This window comes from Mobula birostris, chromosome 7, assembly GCF_030028105.1.
Source record: "Mobula birostris isolate sMobBir1 chromosome 7, sMobBir1.hap1, whole genome shotgun sequence".
Classification (NCBI taxonomy): Eukaryota; Metazoa; Chordata; class Chondrichthyes; order Myliobatiformes; family Myliobatidae; genus Mobula; species Mobula birostris.
This window is the reverse complement of record NC_092376.1, coordinates 159,481,427-159,501,713: the sequence shown is the minus strand read 5'-3', so window position 1 is coordinate 159,501,713 and position 20,287 is coordinate 159,481,427. Positions and strand designations below refer to the sequence as shown.

Here is a 20,287-nt window from a genome sequence, read left to right as displayed (position 1 = left end):
GCAATGGAATACTCGTGGATTTCTTGTGGAATTTCAGTTTCTTAATCCACATTTTTGATGGTTAATTGAGGGAGGAATATTGGCCAGGATAAATCCCTGTTATTCCTCCAGAACTGTCACAGGACCTGATATCTATTAGATTCATTACACAAAAACTATGTATGGTGGATCCTGTTTTTCACTCAGATCTTAACTAAAAATACAAATTCCAACCAATCACAATTAAGTTAATTAAGTGAATGGTTAGAACTATCAAGTACTTAAATCAGCTCTAGGGATTGTTCAGTACTCAGAGATAGGTCACATACGTACATAATAGTTACTTTGTTCAAAATCAAATATATTTTGTGTGAAAGAACTAAACTGAGATATCTTCCCTACACAAGCAAAACACAGTGGATGCTAGAAATCTGAAATAAAAATGGAAAATTCTGGTAATATTTTACAAGTCAGATTGCATCTGTGAAAGAAAAACAGAGTTAGTGGGAAGCAATTAGTGTCAGAGCTACCATTTCTAACAGTGGAGTTAGTGCTTTCTGCTTTTTAGTGATGCTGTAGAGAACTTCTGACTGGCTACAGTATACATGACAGACTTTTCAGGGGTCTGCACTAGTGAACTACTGTGCAGAAGTTAGAAATGTGCCCTTACTCATTATTAAGTCCAGAAGTGTTCTGAATATTGATAAGCTGAGAGGTCTAAGCCACATTCAGGTCCAAGTATAAATGAGCCTAATGCTTCATTTTAATAGTCTTCAGAAAAAAAATCAGTTCTGATGGATGATCATTGACCTGAAGCCTTAAATCTGTGTATTACTCCACTTGTCCATTAAAAATCTGTAAGATTTTCTTTCTTATTATTTCTATAGCAGTTTAATGCAGTAGAAAGTCACCTTCAGTGATTTGAAGCAGTGAGCCTACTTCAAATTTAAACCTTCCACTATATTTTCCAAACTTTTTCTTGTACTAGATCTTGGGCAAATTCATAACCAAGGATCCAAAATCATGGATACATTTTTGTAGCTTTCATATTTAATGCAGAAGTGAAAATACAAGGTTCTTTATCAGCTCATTGAATGGATGTACCACAGGCAGCACCATTTTATAGTTGGGGCACATAAATCAGCCATTTTGAAATCTGACATTTAACAACAGAACTTGAGACCCAGATCATTTTGTGGCTCCGCTGCCCTTCCTATGTCCATTCTTTGTTTAACGCACAGGACTCCTTGAAGAGGTGGCACAGTGCCAATTAGCATTACAATAAAATAGTTAGGGAAAAAAATTCCTGCCTGTTTTCTCTCAATGTGACAACTGAATATCTCTTCAAAGATTGTAGTTAGGCGCACAGAAAAAAAAACATGTCTGAACACATGCCTGGTTATCTTTTTTATAAACAGATTTATAGTCAGTGAGACTGAAGTATTTTTACCTTGGTTTACACCCTGGCAGGGATATTAGCTCATATTAAAAAAAACAGAGGAATTGAATTGCCTAAAACATGGAGGTTGCAAAGTTAGGTAACTAACCTCATTTGGTTCAAAGTTGGTCAGAACCCTTGCTATCATCTTGTACCAGACATGATTTTAAACAAAGTGTATGAAACATCCACATTTTTTGTTGCAATTTGAAGAAAGCAGTTCTCCTTTTTCTACCCTCCTGATGTCACATTATGTCATTTGTTGTCACCATGCCAGAGGACTAGCTGACAAAACAGATCTCTATCAAAATTACTTTTCAGACAGTTATGAAGGGATTTCAACAGCAACACTACTTACAAATACATCCTTGCAAATTCACGAACAACTAAAGATAGATCATCTGGTCATTGTCAAGTTGTAGGTTGTGGGACATTGATGTGAAAAATGTCCACCACCTGTCTTAAGTTACAATACTGACTACATTTTTAAAGCGCTCCATTGGTTTTAAGCACTTAAAAGTCTCCTGAGATCTTGAAAGATGCGAAAATCTTAGAGCCATGACTTTACTTTTACTCTGGGGAAATAAAAATCTACAGAGAAGTAGAATTCTCTACAAATCTACTACTCTGTAGCAGCTCAATATTGCAATTTCATTTTGTCATTCACATGTAAGAGGTACCATTCAACTTTGTTCATACAGATTGAAGAGATAGTTCGATCAAAAGCAAAATATAAAGGGAATGAAATGAACAGGGTTGAAAATCAAATACTTGCTTGAACTCTTGTTTAAAGATGAAATGGAAGTACATGCACATTGTTCTGAAGATGAGGTATGCTCCTTCCATGTCATTCCATGTGTAGCAGTTGGAATTTCCTCAATGGCTCTGGTGAGTGTCCCTAGAACTAGGGGATACAGCCTCAAAATAGGGGGAATAGATTTAGGATAAAGATGAGAAGAAACTCCTTTTTCCAGAGAGTACTGAATCTGTAATTCTCTGCCCAGGGAAGCAGTTGGGGCTACCTCATTAAATACACTTAAGACATAATTAGACACATTTTTGCATAGCAGGGGAATCAAGAGTTATGGGGAAAAGGCAGGTAGGTGAAGTTGAGTCTGTTCCTAGATCAGCCAGGATCTTATTGAATGATGGAGCAGGCTCAATGGGCCAAATGGCTGATCATATTTTTTTATATTCTGATTACATGTTTTATTGAAATACTTTGCCAAAGTGTGCCTTTACTGCAAATGATTTTTATTAATAACCTCTCAGCTATCTTTTCTTGAAATAAATCTGATTCCATCTCATGTCTACCTGGTAGACTCATGGTTCTGGGATAAAAATGGGAAGTCATTTCTCCTGCTTGGATTACATGATAATAGAGTACCCTAATCATAGGTTTCTTTTCTAATGTAAGATTGACATGTGTCAATCAAACATTCCTACCAAACATTAGACTGCCTTTGTTGGCCATAATACTACACCTGTACACCTGCTTGCTAATGCAACTATCTACTCAGCCAATCGTGTGGAACTTACTCAATGCATAAATGCATTCATATATGGTCAAGAGGTTCAGTTGTTGCTCAGACCATTCATCATAAAAGGGAAGAAGTGCGACTGAAATGACTTTGACTGTGGAATGATTGTTGGTGCCAAACGGGATGGATTGAGTATCTCAGAAACTTCTGATCTCCTGGGATTTTCATGCAAAACTGACTCTAGAGATAATAGAGAACGATGTGAAAAATGAAAAACATGCAGTCAGTGGCAGTTCTGTGGACAAAAACGCCTTGTTAATGAGAACAATCAGAAGAGAATGGCCAGACTGTTTCAAGCTGATAGGAAGGTGACAGTAACTCAAATAATCATAACCATATGGCCTTTATAAATCAATGTATTGATTACAAGAGATGGGTTGTTATGTTGAAGTTGTATAAGACATTGGTGTACTATGTGCAGTTTTGGTCACCTACCTCCAGGAAAGATGTAAACAAGGTTGAAAGAGTGCAGAAAGAACTTACAAAGATGTTGCCCAGTCTGGAGGACCTGAGTTACAAGGAAAGGTTGAATAGGTTACGTCTGTATTCATTACGACGTAGCAGGCTGAGAGGAGATTTCATAGAGGTATAAAAGATTATGAGGGGTATAGGTAGAGTAAATGCAAGCAGGCCTTTTCCACTGCAGTTGGGTGGGACTACAACCAGAGGTCATGTCTTAAGGGTGAGACGTTTAAGGGGAAAATGAGGGGAAACTTCTTCACTCAGAGGGTCGTAAGAGCGTGGAATGTGCTGCCAGCACGAGTGGTGCAGGCATGCTTGATTTTGACATTTAAGAGAAGTTTGGACAGATACATGGGTGTTAGGGGTATTAAAGGCTATAGTCCCAGTGCAGGTCAATGGGAGTAGGCTTGGACTCGGTGGGCCAAAGGGCCTGTTTCTGTGCTGTACTTCCCTATGACTCTATGTTGCAACAGGGGTGTGCGGAAGAGAATCTCGGAATGCACAACATGTAGAACCTTGAAGTGGATGGGGTACAGCAACAGAAGACCACACCAGATTCTATTCCTGTGTGTATATACATAGTAGCAATGGCAGCTGCAGCATTTAACATTATTAGTAGTAATATTTTTCCTTTCTTTAGCTTTATGCTTTCTCTCATTAGGCAACTAATTAGTCTGTGATGGGAGAAATGCCTTTCATGGTATCAGTGGAATTAGTTGATGGTTTAGAACTACCACTGGTATTCTCTACTGCTCACTAACGAGATCGGAGTGAGAATTTGTCCCAGTTTTCTAACTATCCCTAAGAGAATAATGGAATAGGCCTGTAAGTATTTGCAAATCGCTTATCTGAATGGCTCAGCTGATAAACCTGCTGCCCAGTGAAGCATTGAGCCATTCAATGACAAAAACAACAATCTGCATTTATATTGTGGATTCAAACTAGAATGCAACATAAGGTATTTCTCAAGGTAGAGTGGCTGTCTTGAACATGTTAGCAAAGTAGCAGCCAAAAAGGAATTTGATGGGTGTTTAAAGGTGAGAAGGAAGATAGCATGTAGAAGGCCAGTAAGGAAACATTACAGGGTGTTGAGCTGTGATGACTGAGGTCTTTATTAGCCGTGACTGAGTTAGTGAGTTGGCTTGAATATCAGTGAATATGTGATATTTTTGGATTGATTAGGTAAATCTAAAGCAGTTGAATTTGTAATTGAGGACAAAGATGTTGGTACTATTTTCTTCCCTGTATAGCGCCAGACGTGAATGGAAAATTGGAGGATCCTGACAAACTTCCAATTCACCCCTGTCTTGGTGGTGTTCTTCAGATTAATGGGCCAAGTGTTTCCTGAAGAGCTAAACCGTGCGATTTACCGTGAGATTTGAAAGACAAAAATCTCATAATCTAGCAATAACATGTGTAAATGCAAGGTATATTGGTGATCCTTTCGGGATTTCAATGAGTTAATGAACCAACAATCACTGTCATCATCTTTACTGATCTTCACCAAATAGATGTAACCTTGGAGTCACCAAGTTCTGGCATTTTGTGACCAGAAAGCTACTCAGAATATGCTAATTGCTCACTTGCTGTCTCTAAGTAAGTCTTCATTACAAATATTCTCTGGGAATTCTTGCTCTAGTTGGTGAAATTTGATGCACCATTGAGCCCATAGATGGTGGAATTCAATATGTAGATTAATGAGGGGTAAGATAAGTTCATGGGCTTTTGGATAACATAGAGTTTTGGAGATCAGGAAACTGGCATGGATGACTTGGACAACAGTCTTCCTTTATTAAGAACCTAATTACAGTATAAGGCAGAGTTAAATATGGATAATACTGCCCATTCGTGATGGGTAGGACATACTGTAGCTTGTGAAGCTCCCTAGGTTTCAAACAAGACTACCCAATTCATTGCAAGGAATCACCTAGATAGCTGGATGATAATTAATAAATAAGCACTCAGAAATAAAATATTCTGTCTTTCATATTTGCAAAGTTGAATTAGATGACGCATTGGCCTTTGCACAAAAGTTAGACAAGAAGTTAATTTCAGCTTGGAGGCTCCACCCTATCTTCTAAACAAGAATTTTGTAGGTTTATGCAGTAGAAGTGGGCTGCTGTACAGTTGGAGGTGAGAGTTTTCAAATGAGATGTTAAACCAAGTTTTCCATTTGGTTTCACAGGTGAATGCAAAATATTCTGTGGCACTGTTTTGAAGACTAGCAGATGAGATTCCTGATGACTTAACTTTCATATCCACCATCCACATCCAAGCCTCCACATACCAGCTATCGTTCTGATCTTCACATCCCTCCAGCCCCCTCCTTTCACCAGCTCCCCAATCATCACAGACTCGCCTTCACCACTGAGCAGGTGAGAAGGGCTTTGGGGAAACTCAGACGTGGCAAAACATTGGGATTGGATAGTGTGAACTCCATAGTCCTCAAGGAGTGTGCCGATCAGCTGTGTGGAGCCCTCCAGCACATTTTCAATCTGGATCTCAGCCCGGAAAGGGTCCTGACTGTGTGGAAAACATCGTGTATGGTTCCAGTACCCAAGAAGGTCTTGCATAACTTCTGTCCAGTGGCCTGACCTCACACATCAAGAGGACCCTAGAGTGACTAGTCCTGGCTCATCTCTGATCCCTGGTCAGATCAGCCCTCAGATCAGATTTTACCTACCAGGAGCACATTGGAGTTGACGATGCTGTTGTCTGCCTGCTGAGCAGAGCCTAATCCCTTTTGGATAAGCAGGGCAGAACTGTAGGGATCATGTTTTTTTTATTTCTCAAGTGCCTTCAATACCATACAGCTTTTATTGCTGGGGGAAAAGCTCTGTTCGATGCAGGTTGGCACCTCCATTGTATCTTGGATAATGGATGATCTGACTGGCAGACCACAGTTTGTGTGGCTTCAGAGCTGTGTGTCAGACATGGTATAAGCAGCACTGGGGCCCCAAAGGGGACTGTATTGGCTCCCTTCCTGTTTACCTTGTATACCTTGGACTTAATACAACACTGTCAGGTCATCTGCAGAAATTCTCTGATGACCCAGCAATAGTTGGGTGTATAAAAGGAAGACGGATGGGGGGGGGGTGAGGGGAAGATGAATACAGGGGGCCCAGGTGGAGGACTTTGTCAAATGATGCAAAATGATTCATGCAATTCAACATCAGTAAGACATAGGAGATGGAAGTGGACTTTAAGAAGACTAAGCCTGCTCCCTGTTACTATTGATGGTGAGGTTGTGGATGTGGTGAAGATCTACAAGTACCTGGGGATGCACCTGAATGACAGACTTGAATGGAGCACCAACACAGAGGCTGTGTACAAGAAGGGCCAAAGACATCTCTACATCCTGCGGAGACTGAGGTCCTTTGGAGTATGCAGGCCTCTCCTTCACATATTCTACCTACCTGTTGCCACCAGCACAACCTTCTACGCAGTGGTGTGCTGGGGCAATGGCATCAACACGAGTGATGCCAGCAGGCTCAATAAACTGATTAGAAAGGCTGGCTCTGTGATAGGTGTCATACATACCGGACACACTGGAGGCTGTGGTAGAACAAAGGACCCTATGGAAAATCTTGGTAATTCCAGACAATGTTTCTCACCCTCTGCACGCCACCTTGGCTGACAGAGGAGCACTTTTAGAAATAGACTAAGACAACTGCCCTGCTCCAAAGAGTGCTATATGAGGTCATTCTTACCTTTGGCCATTAGACTCTATAATGAGTCAACCCATAGCCAGGAAAGTGATAACTCCCTCCTGTTAGACTGCTTGACTTATTTTAACTTATTTTTTATTCTTTCGCACTTCTCTCCTAATATTTGTATATCTGTGCACTTGTAATGCTACTGTGACACTGTAATTTCCTTTGGGAACAATAAAATATTTATCTAATTCATCAGTCTATATTATTAAACCAGGCTAGCCAATCATTATTACATTTGCTAAGTTTGATTTTGTTATATGCAAATTGACTGCCATATTTCCCAACATTACATCTGATTTTATGAAAGGCGCTATCATAGTGGAAGTCTTACCTCTTTTCTAACAGGGAGACAGTCATGAGGAATGAAAATTACTAGAAGGGTGAAATGATAGATTAGCATATATTTGAGAATTAATCTATCTCCATGAGTAATGCATTTAAGGAGAGACATACTGTAAATTCACACTCTGTGGGATCAATGTCTCAATGTTATTAGTGGAGAGCCACATATGTGTACGGGTCTTTGTCCCACTGACCCCCCATTGCCTAGGGTGAATAGCCGTCAACCCCACCAAACAGTGCAATTGCTTTGGTGCGGATAAGGTGTGAGTTGCCCAATGATCAGCCGCGATGCAAATATGAAACAATGTACAAAGTACGAGTAAAGAATTATACATTATAGCAAATTTTTGGTTCTGGGTTAGTAGAAACAACTACAAGAAAAGGCGCCACATAAGTAACTTATCAGTCCTGTGCACATAATATTTTAATACGTTGGAGCTCACGCCTTTGATTCCATCCACAACGTCTTTCCGAGACTCCGCCACCCTCCGAACCCCTGAGGTCTGGTGTCCGCTGCCCGGGAACCGCCGCCGTTCCTTACATGTCCGTCCTCTCTGCTCGCCTCCCGAAAAAGCCCACGCTCCTCAACTCAGCACACATATACATGATAACAGAACATGACTTCCATTGGCTAACAAATGAATACAATTTCCATTTATCTCTCTGTATAACCCAAACATCGCAGTTACAGGGAACCCCTTGCTCAGCAGCTAACATCACTAGAAGCCATTAACATCTGCCGGGTGATGCTGAGGATGTTCTACGAGTCTGTGGCGGCCAGTGCGATCATATTTGCTGTTGTGTGCTGGTGCAGCAGGCTGAGGGTAGCAGACACCAACAGAATCAACAGACTCATTTGTAAGGCCAGTGATGTTGTGGGGATGGAACTGGACTCTCTCACGGTGTCCAAGTTGCATGCCATCTTGGTCAATGTCTCCCATCCACTACATAATGTACTGGTTGGGCACAGGAGTACATTCAGCCAGAGACTTATTCCACCGAGATGCAGCACAGAGCGTCATAGGAAGTCATTCCTGCCTGTGGCCATCAAACTTCACAACTCCTCCCTTGGAGAGTCAGACACCCTGAGCCAATAGACTCATCCTGGACTTATTTCCTGGCATAATTTACATATTATTATTTAATTATTTATGTTTTTTTATTACTATTTAATTATTTATGGTGCAACTGTAACGAAAACCAATTTCCCCCAGGATCAATAAAGTATGACTATGATTATGACATTTTAATATAACACTTCAGAGAAGCCATTTTTGGTAATAAGCAATCAACAGTTAACAGTCCACCTAGTATACTGAGAGCCCTACATATGAAGAAATGGTCAATCAGCTTATCATGTGGAATGTTATAAAATAGCAATGATGGTTAATGTGAGGTTTCCAGTCACAAGAAATATCATACAGGCCAGCAAACTTAGGTCTGTGGCAGTAACTGGATGGAATATATCGTATTTAGCTATATGTCATATATAAATTTTGTATCAACTTGTATATCTACATAATACTTCTTTTTAATCTGTTAAAATTATTGTGTTAATATTATTTTATGTGTTGTATATGATATATATACTGTGTTTTGTACTTTGGTCCCTGAGGAACATTGTTTCATTTAGCCGTATACATGTATATGTGTTGTATATGGTATATATACTGTGTTTTGTACTTTGGTCCCTGAGGAACATTGTTTCATTTAGCCGTATACGTGTATATGTGTTGTATATGATATATATACTGTGTTTTGTACTTTAGTCCCTGAGGAACATTGTTTCATTTAGCCGTATACGTGTATATGGCTGGAAAAAAAACAGCAAACTTGAACTTGAATAAATTAATATCAGAATCAAGTGTGTCAAACTTCTGACACCTTAAAATTATTCCATCATTTACAGAAAATAGAATACTTTCCATTTGGTCAGGTGGTGCAGCTACAACATCTTAGAAGCTTGCCACCATCCAGGAAAAGCAGCTGCTCAGATGACACCCCATTCACAGATGATACAGTAGTAACTAGCTAAATCTTCTTCAAAAACACCTCCCAAAAATTATGCTCCTCTACAACTTATAAAAAATGGGGAAGGAAAGCCACCACCTCCTAGTTGTGATCATCCTGTAGAAAATATATCACTGTTCCTTCATCCACACAGGGCCCAAAAATGGAGCTACTTTTCTAGAATTGAGGTCTGCCTAGGTATAAAGCCTGAGCTGTCTTGGATCTATCAGACTATAAGATGATCAAGACATAGGAGCCTAATTGGGCTATTTGTCCCATTGAGACTGCTCCATCATTTGATCATTCCCTCTCAGTCCATTCTCCTGCCTTCTCCCCATGATCTTGGACACCCTTCCTAATCAAGAACTAAGAACCTCTGCTTTAAATATACTATTGACTTTGCCTCCACAGTCATCTATCATCCACAAATTCACCACCTTCTTACTGAAGAAATGCCTCCTCATCTCTAGTCTAAAGGACATTCTGTTATTCTGAGGCTGTGCAATCAGGTCCTGAACTCTTCCACTACTGGAAACACCCTCTCCACATCGAGTCTATCCAGACCTTTCAATATTTAGTAGGCTTCAACAAGATCCTCCGTCATTCTAAACTCCATATGTGATCTGACCAATGCCTTATAAAGCCTTAGAATTACATCCTTGTTTTTGTATTCTAATCAACTCAACCCAACCCAGACAAGATTACTTTACTCTAACCATCTGTTATCTTTCTGTATTCCTAATTCTCTCTATCCCCCCCTCTCTCTTCCTCTTTCCATCTCCATTTCTGTCTTCTCATATACCCCATCTCTCCATCTGTTTTTCTATCACACATATCTTTCCTCCTTCCCTTACTTTCCTCCCACTCTTTGTCTGTCTTACTCTCTGGCTTCATAGAATGGCTATACCCCACCTGGATTAAATAGTTTATGAGCACACATACCCAACTGGTCAGGCTTTATTATGTTCTGATTGGATAACCAGGTTCAAATTCAGAACACTGTGAAAGGAACATCAAGAACATCATACATGGCTTCATCCCACTGTTGGAGGATAGTTCTTGCATGACTGGTCAGCTTTAATATCTGTATATGCCACAGAAACTTATTTTTAAGAAGAAATAGGAATACCTGATGAATACTGTTCTTGACAGCAGTACACGCATCCTAGAACCACATTTTAAATCTCAAGGGGAAAAATTAGTTACGACTACATTTATTCAATGACACCTGTTAGAAAGTGGAGATATGGAGATATCAAGTTAAGAGTCATTGTTCTGATGACTTCCAAGGATGAATAATTTATATCCAGGTATTCTACCTGGCCTGACCTGAAGTCTGGTAGACTCCACCAGACAATAGCAGAGATGCAATCACTCTGAACCCCTCAGTCAATATGAAATCTGTTACTCAATTTTATTTGCTAATGTCCCATAGGGACTGTCACAACCATAGACTCGGCAGCACAGCTGATTCGGTAATTGCACTTGTGAATATGCATGTGTCAGCTAATTATTATTCTATTATGACGGTACTTAACTCCTTTTTTTTCATTGTAGCATATGTCGAGACTTGAGCAAAGCACAGGAATGTTATGCTGCCTACTAACATTGCCTGAGAAAGTGGACTATCGATTTGACTGACACTGAAGACTAGCAATATTCGTTTTATATTTAGATATTCATTTCAGCCGTGCTGTTGGCATCTAGTTTTGTGTTTGAGAGTTTTAGTTAACAGCCCTGTCCGGCCTAGCATTTATTGCTTTCCTATCCCTTAAAAAACTCTGTTTGTATTAAAAAGGAGGAGAAGATGGCGGCGCGACGGCAGTGCGCGCGGCCTCACCGGTGATGAATATCTGTTATCTGTCAAGTAGGGGACCGTGCACAATTCTAATTTGATGGAGAGATGGACGTGACAGTATGGAGGAACATCTGGAAAACTTCAGAAATGCCTGCTTCGCTGCCGCTGATACTGTGTGGTAACCGGAATCTCCAGAGCAGAAGGCCCCGAAATCCTCGGCTTTGCGTGTTTCAGTGGCCGGGGCGAGGTCGAAGGCGCTCGGCAGAGGATGGTGCTCGGGAGGCTGTATCGGAGGGGCTGGTTGGAGGCTCGAAGGTTTCGGACGGACGGACTCAGTGTTGGCTGTGGTCGGCTGCTTCCAAGGCATCGGCAAGTTAACGGTGTCTGGAGGTTTATGGTAGGGAGTTTCTCCCTTTTGTCACCTGCTATCGGGGACTCGGGAGTCGATCGACTCGGGGACCTTTGAGACATTTTTACCGTGCCCATGGTTTGTTCTTCATCAAATTATGGTATTGCTTTGCACTGCTGTAACTATATGTTATAATTATGTGGTTCTGTCAGTGTTAGTCTTTGGTTTGTCCTGTTTTCTGTGATATCACTCCAGAGAAACATTGTATCATTTCTTAATGCATGTATGCATTTCTAAATGACAATAAAAGAGGACTGACTGTTCTCATAATCTAAAAATTTGTGAACTATCGACCCACTTCAGGGTACCTCTCTGCACTTGGGCCATATCCAAGCAATCTGACAGGGACAGTCTTATGAGAGTGGCATCTCCTTAATTCAGTTGGCCCAAAGCTTTGGACTGCAGGCTGGAAAGGTGAGTAAGCTGAAAGACACCTGGCATCTGATGGGTGGGCATTGACACAATACAGAGCTGGAAAGGATCCGGTTGAAATAGATCATGGGAAAAAGAAGTATAACTTGGTCCCTTTAAGCAAGTGGACCAACAAAGACAATGTGGTTATTGGTGTAGATGGCAGAAGGTATTGCAACTGGTATATTACAGACTGGCATCTGTTGTCAGAACCTGCTAGTCCTATTGAATGTTCTTCTGATAGCCCTACAGACAGTAATGAGCAATACACTCAAAATGGTGGAGGAACTCGGCATGCCAGACAGCACCTATGGAAAGAGTAAACAGTCAACATTTCGAGCTGAGCCCCTTCATCAAGACTCAAGATTTTCTCGTGTTTGTGACACATTAATGGAGTCTGTGTCTGAGATCATTAGTGAATTCAGTCTAAGGGTGACTGTGCCCGATGGGTTTTGGGACCTCTGAATAGACAACAGCAAGTGTATGTTGTCACATGTAACTAATGAAAAATAAAACCAGAGAGAAATCAAGTTTTTAAAAAATATTAAGTTGTTTGAGCTTGATTGTGGAAGGAATTTACAACTCTTGGAATTTGTGACCATGAGCAACCTTATCTGTAAATGTATTATTTTTAAAGTGATGGATCCCCCTCTCTGCCACCCAATAGTAGATTGTGCACATCACCATTTAGGGAAATACTGAGGCTCAGCATAAATCTCTTTACCCTGGGCCAAAGTCTGTGCTTGAGGTTGTCATATTGACATTTAGATTCAGATCTGAATTTTATTTTATTTTGTAACAGAACGAATGTGTAGTTCTGAAATCTGGGTGTTGAGGCAGGGGAGTGGACTGATTTGTTCTGAAGTTATCCCCTCAGACAAGCTCTTACCATTTTATTTCTTGTTTTATTGCTTACATGACCTCATCCCACTGCTGGTGGATAGTTCTTGCATGACTGGTCAGCTTTAATAAATTGCTGTGCAGTGAAATAGCTCATACAGTGTGAGCATATTTTGGCAAGGGAGCAAAAGTAGTGAGAAGTGATAAATGTGGTAAAATGGAGATAGAATATGTAAGCCTCATATCTCCACCTGGGCTAGGCTATAGTAGTGTCAGTTTTCTCCAAAAAGGCAGCTGCTCACATCTAAAACTACACTTTAATAGGATCCAGGAGTCTGGAAAATAAATCTGGGAGGGATGGTAACTGGTTTTTCAATACTCAATATATTTTTCTGTTTGGCATTTAGCACAGAGGAAAGTGATACCATCTAAGTTTGTTGTTGGACATCCTTAAGTTTTGCCAACAAGCCTTAAATATTGAAATGGATCCCAAAACATAAGGGCTCTGAGGAAGGCATAGATCAATATTTATGTCTACAAGTATAGGGATGCTTACATAAATTTACTCACCCTACGTGCTTCAGATTAAAATGATGTGGATTATCAGCAGAAGACATTGGAAATACCCAGTAGGTCAGCAGATGTGGAGGAAGAAACAGAGTTAATGCACCAGATTGATGGATCTTTCTCAGACTTCAGAGAAGCTGGAGATCGAACGTGTTTGATATAACCTGCTGAGCTGCTAAGTGCATCCAGTATTTTCTGATATTATTTGAGATTCCAAGTATCTGCAGGCTCTTTGTTTGCTTTTCAAAAAGTGTAGCCCTGTTCTTTATAATTTCCTCTTCCTTTGATGAAGTTTGCTGATAGTTCCACTGATGAAAACAGTTGTTATCAGAATTCATGCTTCCTTTTCATGTATGGTTTGTTAGAATACATGTAGACATTCTGAAATTAGGTCTGATTTGGACTCAGATCATCAGAAGTGCATTCCAGATGTTTAGAATATTATTGTTAATAATACTTAGGGGAATGTTTCATGATAGGACATTGCATGTAAAATTCCGTAGCAGTGATTCAAAGATGACTCACCATGCAATGTTTGGCCAAATAAGTTTCATTTCGGTCCTTGAGAGATGGAGGCTAACAATTTGATTGCAGCTTCACAAGTCCACATTGATAGGTTTATGTGAATCTCCGCACTTAACTACTTTAGTATAGACTTTCTAGGAGTTCAACTCAATTCAAGGCCCTTCCCTTGGGTACAATACATAACTGGTAACCTAATTATGCAATATCAAGTAAACTAAACCAAACAATTTAGATTAAAAGGAACATTCAGAAAACAATACACGCAGTAGAAGAGAAGCTGAAGTTCCCAAGTATCATATTGCCAGAGGACTAAATTTCAAATTAGGAAATTACAGGGAGGGCTATCTCCCTCACTTGCAAACACTCAACAGAGGTATCTTTTTTTAACAAGCATTTATGCCAGTAATACTAACATTTACTGCTTATGCTGAATTGCCTTTGTGTAGTTGGAGTTGAACCACCCACTTCAACTGCGGAGTTCTGTGAGTGAAGGTACATTCCACAGTGTTAATAAATATGAAGTTCCAAAACTTCGTCTGAATGATAACGAAACTGATATACCTCCGAGTCAGGATGGCATATGAGTTGAAAGTGTATTTGTAGAGGTTGCCCAGTGTCTACTGCCTTGAACCGTTTAGAGGAGGGGTTCCCAGCCCTCTTATGCCATGGGCCAATACAATTAAGCAAGGGGTCCATGGACCCCAGGTTGGGAACTCCTGTTTTAGAGGGAATGGGTTTGTGAGGGCTGTCTTAGTGAGCAACCAAAGCTTTCTAAAGCATAGTTCATGACTGGTGGCAGGAGTGGATGTTTAGCATAGTGAATGGAGTGCCAGTCAAACATCGAGCTGCTGATTCAAGCCATCTGGAAAAGAGTAATATTGTTTCAAATCTTATCTGTGCTGAATTAATTAATCTATACAGAAACACACATGGTTTCGTATTTGGCCTCTATAGTACTGCAGAATCAGAATCAGGTTCATTACATTGACGTATGTCATGAAATTTGTTGTTTTGTGGCATCAGTACATTGCAATACGTAATAATAAAAAACTATAAATTATAGTAAGTATATGTAGAAAAATATCTCCCTACTGTGACAGGATATATCTCCCTACTGTGACAGATGCAATAATGGAGAAGCTTCATTAATTCATATGTTTTGGACTTGTCCATGTCTTGAAAAATATTGGAAGGAAGTTTTTCAAACTTTTTCTTTACTTTTCAAAGTCAATGTTAAGCCTAATCCTCTGACAGCCTTATTTGGTATTGTTGCTAGACAAGACATCAAGTTGAAGACATCAGATTTACATATTTTGGCCTTTAGCTCTCTTATAGCTAGGAGGGTACTTTTGTTTAAATGGAAGGGTGTCTCTCCTCCTACTCATGCTCAACGGTTATGCGATGTTATGTCATGCTTAGATTTAGAGAAGATTTGTTGTTCAATTTCTGAATCTCATCAAGACTTTCAAACATTGTGGGGACCCTTTCTGAATTATTTTCAAAACTTTCAAAACCCTCAATTCGTTGTTTAAATTTAGATGTTGGATATTATTAATTTTTATTATACGAGAAGGTATTTTACCTTTTTTTCTCCTTAGTAAACAGCTTTGGTCTTGGTAGGGGTTAGATTTTTTTTGTAATAAATTAGTATATTTCAATATAACTTTGACTAACCTACATGAACACAGGGTAATAAGATTGTTATTCTAAATAGATATAATGTAATTGGCAGTTGTTTTTCTCGACCTGTACATATACTTCCTTGTACTCTGTATTCTTTTATGTAGAAACTAATAAAAATATTGAAAGAAAAAAATACCTTATACTTTATTGTCGCCAAACAATTGATACTAGAGTGTACAATCATCACAGCGATATTTGATTCTGCGCTTCGCGCTCCCTGGAGTACAAGTCGATAGCAAACATTAAAAATTTAAATGATAAATCATAAATAGAAAATAGAAAAGGGAAAGTAAGGTAGTGCAAAAAAACCGAGAAGCAGGTCATATTTGGAGGGTACGGCCCAGATCCGGGTCAGGATTCATTCAGCAGTCTTATCACAGTTGGAAAGAAGCTGTTCCCAAATCTGGCCGTATGAGTCTTCAAACTCCTGAGCCTTTTCCCAGAGGGAAGAGGGACAAAAAGTGTGTTGGCTGGGTGGGTCATGTCCTTGATTATCCTGGCAGCACTGCTCCGACAGCGTGCGGTGTAAAGTGAGTACAAGGATGGAGGATTGGTTTGTGTGATGTGCTGGGCTGTGTGCACAATCTTCAGCAGCTTCTTCCGTTCTTGGACAGGACAACTTCCATACCAGGTTGTGATGCACCCTAGAAGAATGCTTTCTACGGTGCATCTATAAAAATTAGTGAGGGTTTTAGGGGACATGCCAAATTTCTTTAACTTTCTCAGGAAGTAAAGGCTCTGGTGGGCCTTCTTGGCAGTGGACTCTGCTTGCTTGGACTAAGTCAGGTCATTTGTGATATTGACCCCAAGGAACTTAAAGCTTTTGGTCTGTTCCACTTGCGCACCACCGTTGTAAATGGGGTCTTGCGGTCCACTACCCCTTCTGAAGTTAACAACCAATTCCATCGTCTTGCTGACGTTGAGGGATAGGTTATTTTCTTTACACCATGCCACCAGGTTCTTAATTTCCTCTCTGTACCCAAACTCATCATTATCCGAGATACAGCCTACAATTGTGGTGTCATCAGCAAACTTATATGTTGATTTCGATGGAAACTTGGCTACACAATCATGGGTGTACAGTGAGTACAGCAGGGGGCTGAGTACACAGCCTTGTGGGGCACTGGTGCTCAGAGTGATTGTGGAGGAGAGATTGTCCCCTATTTTTACAGCCTGGGTCCTGTCTGTGGGGAAGTTGATCCAGCTGCAGATCTGAGTGCTAAGGCCCAGGTTCCAGAGTTTAGGAATCAGTTTATTTGGAATGATGGTGTTAAAGGCAGAGCTGTAGTCAATGAAAAAGAGCCTTACGTATGCATCTTTATTCTCCAGGAGGAATATAGGACCAGAGAGATGGCATCTGTTGTTGACCTGTTGCTCCGGTAGGCGAATTGCAAAGGTTGACTGGTAGGCCGTGGTTGATGTGTGCCATAATCAATCTCTCGAAGCACTTCATAGCAATTGTTGTCAGAGCCACAGGTCGATAGTCATTCAGGCATGCCACCTTGCTCTTCTTCGGCACCGGGATTATCGTTGCCTTCTTAAAACACGAGGGGATCTTAGACTGAAGCAAGGGCAGTTGAAGATGTCAGCAAACACTCCAACTAGCTCGCTTGCACAGGCCTGGAGAACCCGTCCCGGGACGCCACCCGGGCCCATCGCCTTCCTTGGATTTACCTTCAGGAAGGTCCTTCTAACGTTCTCCTCAGTGACGATGAATCTCGATGCCACCAGGTCTGGTTCGTCCGGTGGGAGCGGGACGCTCCTCTTCTCTTCGAATCTGTTCGAAAATTAAATTGAATAAGTAGTGCAAAAAAGAAAGAAAAAAATATTGAGGTAGTGCTGATCAATTCATGGTCCATTCAGAAATCAGATAATGGTGGGGGGGGGGAGGGAGGTGGGGAAGAAGCTTTTTCTATAACGTTGAGTGTGTATCTTCAGGCTCCTGTACCTCCTCCTTGATGAAGAGGGCACTGTCCTGAGTGATGGAGGTCCTTAATGATGGACACCACTTGCTTAAGGCATCAATGCTGGGGAGGCTAGTGCCTATGTTGGAGCTAGTTAAGTTTACAACTTTCTGCAGCTTTTTCTGATCCTGTACAGTGGCCCCTCCATACCAGATGGTGATGCAACCAGTTAGAATGTTCTCCACATACATCTGTAGAAGTTTCTGAGTGTCTTTAATGACGTACCAAGTCTCCCCAAACTGCAAATGAAATATAGCCACTGTGGTGTTTCTTTGTAATTGCATCAATATGTTAGGCCCAGGATAGATCTTCAGGAACTTGAAACTGCTTGCCTTTTTGGCAGCTGATCTCCCGATGAGGACTAGTGTGTGTTCTCTTGTCTTCCCATTCCTGAAGTCCACAATCAACTCTTTGGTTTTACTGACATTAGTGCAAGGTTGATGTTGCGGCACCACTCAAAGAGCTGATCTAGCTTGTTCTTGTACCCTCCCTGTCACCATCTGAAATTCTGCCAACAATAGTTGTGTCATTGGCAAATTTGTAGATTGCATTTGAGTTGTGCCTAGCCACATAATCGTGGGTGTAGAGAGAGTAGAGCAGTGGGCTAAGCACATATCCTTGAGGTGTCATCATCATCATCATCATCAGGTGCCATGCCCACTTTGAGCTTTGACTGCCATGGCCCACACACTCCTGTTTCAGGTCAGGTGGATCAATTCATTGGTATTCATTTCCAGTTCTCTGGCTGCTGTCTCCATTATCATTTGTCTTTTTGTCTTCCTCTTGCCTTCTTCCCTTCAATCTTTCCCATAATTACAGTGCATTCTAACTCCTCTCTCCTAATCACATGTCCATTGAAGTTACTTTGCCTTTTCATGATCTCATACATTATTTCTCTTTTTGTGTTTGCTTTGTTCATGACATCCTTATTAGATATTCGTTTCATCCATGATATTCTTTGCATCCTCCTCAAAAACCACATCTCTGCTGCTTCAATTCGTTTCCTCATGTTATTAGATATTGTCCAACATTCTGAGCTATATAACTTAACTGGATAAACGTAACATTTCAGTACTCTGAGGCAGGTTATCATGCCTGGTTTAGTATTGGTCAGTATACTCTTCAATCTCGTAAAGGTGTCTTTAGCCATCCCTATTCTTCTTTTGATGTTCATGTCGCACCTGCCATCTGATGTCAACCAGCTTCCTAAGTAACAAAATTTCTGTACTTGTTTTATGTCTTCCCCGTTTATTCTCAGCCTGCAGATAGAATTCTCCTTCTTTTTGGATATCACCATACATTCTGTCTTTTTGCAATTGATAGATAGACCCATTCTTGCAGTTTCTTCAACAATTATGTCAATTAAGTTTTGAGGTTCTTCTTCCGTCCTTGAGGTGTACTAGTGTTGATTGTCAGCGAGGAGGAGATGTTATTTCCAATTCTCACATGCTGATATCTCAAGGTGAGGAAGTCGAGGATCCATTTCTTGGCTAAAGAAGAGATTGCACTACTGCACTGGCTAACGAGGAGTTTGGTTATGATTCCTGTCCAGATTTGTTGTCCTGTAACCCTTACTGCAAGTGATCGTGTGAAAGAAATCTGAAGATCTGTGGAAACATGCAACAGATTTGTTATAGTCATAGTCGTACATTGGAATAAGCCTTTTAAACTCTGTGTGTGCTACTTCATGTAATTTGCTTATTGTGCCAGGAATGCATTTCCAGATTTTTGTTGGGATGTGCTTCAAACATGCATTGAGACCTCTGTTCATGTAGCAGAACAACAAAATTGAGCTGCTTCAAAAGCATGACCACTGCAGCAGAACTTTATTGCAAGATTGAAACTTGCTTTGGCCTTAGGCAGAGAGGGTGTAAACTTATCGAATCTGCTTCCTTGTTGTTAAATGTGTCCATTGCAATCCTGATATAATTTCCTTCAAATTATTTTTTTGGTATTGCTTGCATCATTTCCGCTTGGAAGCTGTCACCCAGACTCGTCAATGTCGGTTGGTCTGACAGTAACCCTTAGCTTATCACCAGTAAGACCAATATCCACCCCTACTCTTCACTTTAGCTTGACCCCTTCTGATTCTGACTAAAGTGCCCTGCGAATCCCTGACACTAATCTCAACCCTCCCATCTCCAGGGCCTTCTCCCCCCATAACCAATCTGCTAAACTGAACCATATATTTTACCATTTTTGTGTGCTGTACAGGAGTGAGTGCACACATGAAAGGTGATTTATATTGGAAGGCCTGTTCAGTAATGCACAAAACTTGAAGCTCATATTACAGAAATTTTCAATAATGAGATCCAATACAAAAGTTTCATTAGCCTCTGTGTGCCGACAGTTTAATCTATCCAAACAGGCACCATGCAATTTCTTGGCAAGGGGCTTCTTTAGCTAATTGGAAATGGAGACATGATTTGAAGGAGCTATTCAGAAGTCTGAGAGATTTTACTAAAATTATTTCATAAATTTAGTCATGTAATTTTTTTGAACTGGGGCAATATTTTAATAGAAGATGATCCTTTTCCCAAATTTTATTTTTATTTAGAGATACAGCATGGTAACAGGCCCAATCAGCCCATGTTGCCCAATT

General features: G+C 40.5%; 1 long non-coding RNA gene across 2 annotated transcripts in view; it reads right to left on the bottom strand.

The window, feature by feature from the left end:
• Nucleotides 1-15,862: 15,862 nt before the first annotated feature.
• Nucleotides 15,863-20,287, bottom strand: part of LOC140200535 (uncharacterized) — a 130,215-nt gene continuing 125,790 nt past the window's right edge. For both annotated transcript variants that reach the window (XR_011886655.1, XR_011886656.1), the window contains exon 4: nucleotides 15,863-19,292. This is a non-coding gene — a long non-coding RNA (uncharacterized lncRNA). The remainder of the gene's footprint in view (nucleotides 19,293-20,287) is intronic.